Here is an 8,222-nt window from a genome sequence, read left to right as displayed (position 1 = left end):
CCCCCCCCCCAGCCCGGCTGGAATGAATCCTCTCCTTTCTCGGTACTTCGTCACTGAGCCCTAAGGATTGCAGTTTCTCTAGGAAGGAAAGTCTTAACCTGCTGTGCTTAGGAAAGGGTTCTGCAGAGTGTGTCTGAAATGCATTTGCGTGTGTTTTTTGTGGGAAGAGGGCCTACCATATGCATCAGATCTAAGGTCTGTAACACAAAGATTAAACTCTCTCCTGGGCTCTGAGAATTTTTAAATGACAGATTTTTTTAAAGTTGTAACTCATTTGTTAAATCTTCACAGCACACAGTACAATGCTTGACACGGTGTTTAGTAAATACTAGTGAAGTGACTCGGAGCTCACTGTAGGTTCTTGAGGAAGGGATGCGGTAGAAAGATTCTTCTGGATTATATTTGTGGTGGGGGGCGGGAATCCGAAAGGTAAAACTGGAGGCTGGGAGGCCACATAAGAGAGTGCTACCGTCATCTAGTTTTGAAGGACAGTGTGATCAAGGGGAAGGGAGAGGAAAGGACACAATTAAGATGTTTTAAAGGAAAACAGAAGTTAGATCCAGCCTGCATTTTTGTGTAAAGCAATAATTTGCTGGAGCTGAGAAGAAGCTGTCCCCTTTAAATCAAACATGCCACAGTCCCTACCTCTCCCTACTGCATGCTTCACTCGTTATATTACCTACCAGAACTCTGTAGAGATTTGCAATTGTAGGCATTTGCAACTGAGATCCTGGGATTATATACAAGGAAGGGACTGAAAGTAAACAGAAAATTTTGAAATGAGAAAAAAGGAAGGGAAACCATATACAAAATTTGAGACGAGGATGCTGATTTCAAGGAAAAGATGATAGAATTACAACATTTAAACTGGGATGGCTTTAAATTTCTTCACATTTGACTGCAAAAACTAAGGCTTGTCAAGGCCAAGTGACTTGCCTCAGTTCTAGTTACTTTGGAACAGAATTGGCACCAAAAGCAATGCTTCCAGATTTTCAGTTCAATCCTCCCTTTACAGTTGTTATAAGAATAAGCAGTGTTAGGATTCAAAAAGCACTTTCATGAGCATAATTGTACATGCAATGAGATGTGAAAATTCACAAGGAAAGGACACAGGTCTGTCTTATGTCCCCCGAGACTAGCACAGTGCCTGACCCATAGGTCTCTCGACAAATATTGACTGGAAGGATAAGGGAACGTAGGTGTATTTCACAGCTAGGAAAATGGAAGCTTGCAGAGGTTGAATAAAGGACAATGTCACAGAGCTCATACCAGATGGTGAGGCAGCAGTAGCTGGTGGCATCAGTAATGGGAGATCCAGCCACTGTTATTTCTCTGTGGTCAGAATTGGGCTCAAGAAACCCACCACACATCTGGAGACTGCTCAGAGAGTCTATGGGATAAGAATAAGAAGATAGTGGTAGTCCGCACTAACCAAGTGAAATATGCCCTACAGTCGCTGGTTTTGGCAGCCTCTTCCCGGCCCATGTTATAAAGGACTCCTGACTGGTGTTCAACTTATTGAATTAAGGGGGAAAGATTAGTCAAGCAAAGTTAGTAAACCCCCACTACCACCACCACCGATTTTACAGATGTGGAAACAGGAAGTTTAAGTGACTCGCCCAAGAGCTCACAGCTAATTGATGGTGGAGCCAAGATGAAAACAGGTTTGGAGAAGATTTCAGTTTATCATTGAGATGGATAGATGGCTGGATGGATGGATGGATGGTAGGGACAGCAAAAGAACCCAGTAGAGTTGTTGGGAAAAGCAGAAGGGTTTAGTGCTCCCTGAGTTGATAATCCCAGCCAGTCTTCTTGATTCCATGCTCGCTCCAGCTCCAATCCATTTTCCACGCTATAGCCTGAGTGACCGTAAGACACACATGTGGTCTTGTCACTCCCCGCATAAAATTTCTCAATGGCTTCCCATGGCTCTGAGGATAAAGGCCAGAATCCTCACCAGACTGAGGCCTCCCTCCGCCTGCCTCTGGGTTCAAGCCACACAGTTAAGGTTCTCTCGTGCACCAAGCTCCCCCCACCCCCCTACTTGAGGGCCTTTGCACAGGCATACCTTCAGGCTGGAGTATTTTCTCTGCTCCTATGAATGCCCTCCTGTCTTTAGATGCTATTCCTTAGGGAAATCAGGCCAGGCCCCCTCTGATCCATGCTTTCTCAGCTCTCAGGACTTTTCCCTCACAGGACTTATCCGTTTGTAGTTGGTATTTATAATTTTCAGGTATTTCTGTGTTCTGACTCTTCCAGTGGATTGTCACCTCCCTCCGATTTGCTCGCCATGGTCTCCCTGGGCACTGGTACAATTTGGGGCACAGATAGACACTCGTTTTAGAGAGAGAGAGAGATGACTGCATAAATGAATATGAGTGGATTGTCACCTCCCTCCGATTTGCTCGCCATGGTATCCCTGGGCACTGGTACAATAGGGGGCACAGATAGACACTCGTTTTAGAGAGAGAGAGATGACTGCATAGATGAATATTAATTGATCACTTTTCTGGGATCAGCCAGGTTCTCTCTGGGGCTCTGAGGATCCCAGGAGTTCCGAGTCCAGTCCCTGTTAAACAGTGATCTGGGGAAAATTTAAGAACATGCTCGAATATATGACACGGCACACAGAGCCAGGGCTGCTCCGACGACCCTAAAGTGACTCTATCAGATCTGGGGATTACTGCCTATGAGGTTACTGACTTCGAAGGTGCCTGTCTGCTGAGTGGGGTGCCGGGGGATGGCTGAATTAAACTGAGATCAACTCTTTAGCAAATCAAGGAAGGGAATATTTAGAGAAGACTTCCCATTCAAAGCCACATAGCATTGAATAAATCCACGGAGAAAATTCAGAGAAGACTTTCCATGTGTAGGTGGAAGATTCGCTTTTCCCACATCTGAAATCCTTAAACAGAGGAGACAGCTTATCTGCTGAACAGTTAAGACTTGATCCAGGGAATAATAAAATCAAACAATGACTAACTCATGCCTAACGCTTTATGGTTTAAAACCACTTTCACATCCATTATCTCTTTCAAACCCACATAAGAGCCCATAGCCAGAATTTTGACCATCATTTTAAAGATAAGATAAGGAAACTGAGGCTTGAAGAATAACTTATCCTGGAGGCAAAAACTCTTCCACTGGGGAAGGATTTTATATTATGATAGTCTTGGCTGACAAAAAAAAAAAAAAGGTGTTTTTTTTCAGTGCCAGTTGTTTTTGTTTGGGCTTTGGGGGATTTTGTTGTTGCTATTGTTTAAATTATAGGCCAGAAAATGGATGAGAGTGGGGAAGCCAATAAACAAAGGCAAGCTAATGTTGATTCAGGATGGAGGGGAAGTGGGAAGCCAGGGGAGTTTGTCTTACATGAACAGAGTCTGGAATCCAGCCTAGGTAATTAGCCCTAATTTGTTCTAATTCTACAAATTCCTCATTCTAGTTATTGGTCCTTTTAAATATATATATATATTTTATTGATCTTTTAGAGAGGAAGGGAAAGGGAAAGAGAGATGGTAACATCAATGATGAGAGAGAATCATTGATCAGCTGCCTCCTGCACACCCCTCATTGGGGATTGAGCCTACAACCCAGGTACACGCCCCATTGGGGAATCAAACCATGACTTCCTGGTTCATAGTTCACTCAACACAGGGCCACACTGGTCAGGCTAGTTATTGGTCCTTTATCAGGAATCTTTCAGAAGTGACTACCTTCCAAAAACAGTCTTAAGTGTATCATTCTCATCTCACTTCAGGGGCAGAGAACTTGTTATGAGAGAGACAATCACATCCAGGTTGGTCCAAGGCCCCATGAGTGCTTGCATGCACTATCAGCGACGGAGAGCTTTAAAGGGATCTGTCTACCCAGGGCCACCACCATGAAAAATGAGAAACTGAGGCCCACAGAAGGGAAGTGGCCTGGGCAATGTCAAAGGTCAAGTTAGAGACCAAGATTAAGAGAGACATTTTGGTGGGAGTTTAGGGCTGCTGAGAACTAACCTGTGGGCTCAAGTGCTCCTCACCCCAAGGTTGAACAACTTCCCCCAAAGCCACATTCCAAGGCAGATTGCCCAAGTGCCCAGGCCTCTGCCACTGTCTTTCCTCTTCCCTTCAAAAGGGAAGTGGCCCTGTGCTGTGTCTCCTGTCCACTCAGATCCCTGGGGACAGGTGCAGTGTGATTCCACTTTCTGGCTGGACCCTTGGAGATTGATGCTCCCCGGGATTCTGGCCAGGTCTCCTCTTTTCCTTTCATATCCTCTGCCTGAGGGGAAACTCTGGGCCTCCCACAGTGGGAGCTATCCTGCCTGAAGAGCCAGCACCCAAATCTCTGCTCTGGGCCAGACATCTGTCCTGAGCTCCACACCTACAGAGTCAACTGCCTCCTGGACTTCACTGTATCAAACACAAGTTCAAAGTTGAATCCTAGCCCTATTCCTAAACGTTCCCCTCTGACTGCTTTCAGTTTTTGCATTCTTGAGTAATGGCCTAACCATTCACCCAGCTTTATAGACCGCCCCCCACCCCCCCGCAAAAAAATACCTGGTCTACCTCTCGTGAGCATCCTCTCCTTACTAACAAAGTACCTACCCACACCTCCTGAATTACCTCTTAGCCTGAGTGACCTTTCATCCCCATCATCACCATGTGCTATAGCTCAGGCCTCATCATCTCTTGCTTTGGCCTTTGAATAGCCTGATAGTCCATTTCTTCACCGCTAGCCTGTCCCATCTTCAACATTGCCACTTGTGTTGCCATTTCCCCGGCACATACTCCAAACTTCCAGTCTCCTCTTTACTCTAGAATCATGACTACCTTCCTTAGTATGGCACCCAAGGACCTTCACCATCTATGACCCTAACGTGCCTTCCACTATAATCTGCCATCATTTTGTCCTCCACCTCACCCCCACCAATCAGTCACATCAACTTGCTCGTGGCTGCCTAAACTTGCCAGCCCTTTGATGCCTTTGCTTACACTATTTGCTCTACCTGAAATGCCCCCTGCCCCACCTTTGCCCCATCGCCCCAAACCAGGATTCCACCTGGGGGAAAACCTACTCATACTTCAGGGCCCAGTTCACATGGTACCTCCTTAGCCGGTGGCCAAAGTGGAATTAATCAAGCCATATTTTGTGCTCCCACAGTGCTGACGATTAATAATAATAATAAATGATAGATCTTAACTGCCCATATATGACAGGCACTGTCCTAGGTACTTTCTGTGAATTACATCATTTAAACTCCAACAGTAATCCATATGCTATTACAATTGCTATGTAATAGGTTCAGAGAGATTTGGTAACCTACCCAGGACTCTTAGTTAGTGGCAAAGTCAGGACTCAAAAACAGGGATCGTACTCTGAAATCCATACTCTTTCCAATCTTGCGTACTGCACCTTTGTCCAGCACTTACGACATTGCCCTGAATTTGTACAATTTGCCCTAATATTTGATATATCTGGCTGTCTCTGGATTTCAAAGCCCCTTGAGGGCAGCTACTGTATTTGATTCTGACTTCCAGGAATATTATCCAAAATAGTGCCTAATACTGAGTAGGCATTCAACAAATATGTGGCGAATGAGTAATTGTGTGACTGGGTATGGCTCCAGTTTTTTCTCTTTTAAGCCCAATCCACAAGAATGTGTTGGTTTGTTTAATGAACATCACTTAATTCCAACTTCAACTTAAGGAGGCCTTTTGAAGACATAGGTAATGTGGGGGTGTTAAAAGTAGACACTTTGAAGTTGAACCTGAGCTCTTTGCTCTACCCCATTCCAGCTGTGTGACTGATAATATTCATGCCTTTGTAAGCTCTAAAGCCCTGAGCAAACAGCAGTCACTGTTATTAATAACATGGGCTACTCCAAAGAGCACGCAGGCTGTCCCCGCCCAGACACAGAGGGAAAGCGGGAGAGATAACAGCAGAGATCATGAAGTCTTGCTGGAAAGGACTGAGAACTCCAGGTAGGGATGCTCTTTCGTACATACCGCTGTCCTGTGAGGAGCAGGTGGGACGGAGAGGGGTTGTGGCCTATTTAAACCAAAAGGAACTGGGGGTGGAGTCAGACGAGACCAGTGGAAGGGACATCAGAGCAGCGTGACTGCCCATCATTCCTGCTCTCTCACCTCCGAGGTGAGGAACCAAGGCCCAGGGAGGGGCAGAGACTTGCCCCGAGTAACAGAGCTGGTTAGCCCTGGAGCTGGCACCAGTTCCTGGCAGTACCCCCGAAATGCTAGATCGCCATCCCCCCAAGATTAAAGCCACTTTCGAAAAACACTGTGTTCCTCGATGCAGCTTTATTCAAAGAACGATTAGACCTACTATCCCACCACGTCACGTCCACAGTCCCCAAAGCCCTGACCGGTGTGAGAGGGACCCGGGAGAGAGGAAAGGACCGGTGCCCAGCACGGGCCCGGGACCAGCCGCATCCTCCCTGCAGGCCCGAGCCCAGCCGGCTCTCAGCGACAGGCACTGCCACGCCTGCCCCAGAACTTCCCCGCAGGCACCACCTTCCTCAGGCTGGGAAAGTCAGCCACCCGCTGGGTCAGGTGAACACAGAGGGGAGGAAGAGCTCAAGTTTTAGAGGAGAAAGATCTGGACTGGCAGCCCCCTCAGAGAAGCTCACATTCATCCCGTCAGTCCTTCTCAGCCCCTGACAGTGGCCAAACCACGGTAATGGTGTCCTTCCATTCGTGGTTGAGCACTTATCCCGTGGCAGGTACGGGCGGTAACAGTGAATTATGAACTCCTTCCTTTCCCACTGCATGTCCCTGGGGGAATCAGGGATAGATCGCGGTGACCATTCATTGGGCACTTTCCATGTGCCAAGCACTGTGCTAAACATTCTCTGTGTCTCAACTCACCGCTCACAGTGCCGAGAGGTGGTACTGCTGTTTACAGGTGTGGAAACTGGCGGGTTACACAGCTAGGCAATGACAGATGTGGGGTTCGCGCAGGCGTGCTGGCTTCACAACCTGTGCCTTTAACCTCCTTGACTCCCCCATCTCTGCAGCAGGAGCAGCACTGTCTACTCTGCATGGTTATTGCAAGGATGAAAGCAGGTCAGAAAGTAGGAGCCCAGCACAGCGCCCACCTCATGTGGGCCCTTAAGAAATATATTCTCTATCACTTATGGGCACTGAGGCAAACAGCAAGGAGCAAGAAGGGGAGAGACAGAGGCCAAGATTCTGGGGTCTGTTCTGACCATGCAGCATCATGTAGGGGATCAGCTAATACAGTGAATGGAAATGTTAGCCCACCTTGGACAATTTCAATCTTTTTGTTAAAATGTCAGGTCTCCTCAGAAATGACCACCTTTCCTTTTTCTCTAGCTCTCATACATGGGTGTGCAGGCATGCCCATGCATACACACATATACACCTCACACAGGGGTGTGCAAGCATGCCCATGCATACACATGAACACATAAATATATACCTACTATGTCTTTTCCTTTATTTCTGCTTATTTTACTTCCCTGCATTTAGTAGCCATGGCAACACATCCCAGCCACAATGAGGAGGTGGCATAGTTGCTGTTTTCCCCAGCCCCTTATCCTGCTGATCAAGACTGTCCATCTAACTCAAAAGTACCATTCAGAAGGTCGAGTTAGCCTTGCCCAGAGGCAATGGGACATTTTCCCATGAGAGGGAGCAAAAAGACAAGAAGGTAGAGACACTCCAGTTTAAAAACAACTCTCTGTTTAGGATGGTGATGAGGAGAAGAACCCGAGCCTCTGGATGTGCCAGACAAACCTTGCTCAGGCCCGGGCACAGGTGAAGCTACTTTGGGACGTTAGCCTCGTGGTATGCTGTGACTAAGGGCGGCTAGCTAAGTCCAGCCTTTTGTGACTGGTGGGCCTCCCTGGATAGAAAATTCAAACCTGGTTCCTATAAAATATCTGGAGTCACAGAAACCAAACTTCGCACCACCTATCAGATGCTGAACCTCGTGTGATTCCATCTCATGTGAGACAGGCCACTCATAGCCATTCTCTGCGGTCACCCTGAGCATGAGGGTCCACACACCACATCACACACAGCATCTGACTTGGTCGTCATCAACCCTTATTATTACTGCCATTATTCTGAGGCGAGGAAGCTGAGTTTCTGAGAAAACACCAATCAGTTGTTCACAACCGTTTCAGCTGATGTCAAGTCTGACTTCTTTTTGTTGTTGTTAATCCTCACCCAAGACTGTTTTTCCATTGCTTTTTAGAG

This window comes from Myotis brandtii, unplaced genomic scaffold (assembly GCF_000412655.1).
Source record: "Myotis brandtii unplaced genomic scaffold, ASM41265v1 scaffold383, whole genome shotgun sequence".
Lineage (NCBI taxonomy): Eukaryota > Metazoa > Chordata > Mammalia > Chiroptera > Vespertilionidae > Myotis > Myotis brandtii.
Note: the sequence above shows the minus strand (reverse complement) of the source record.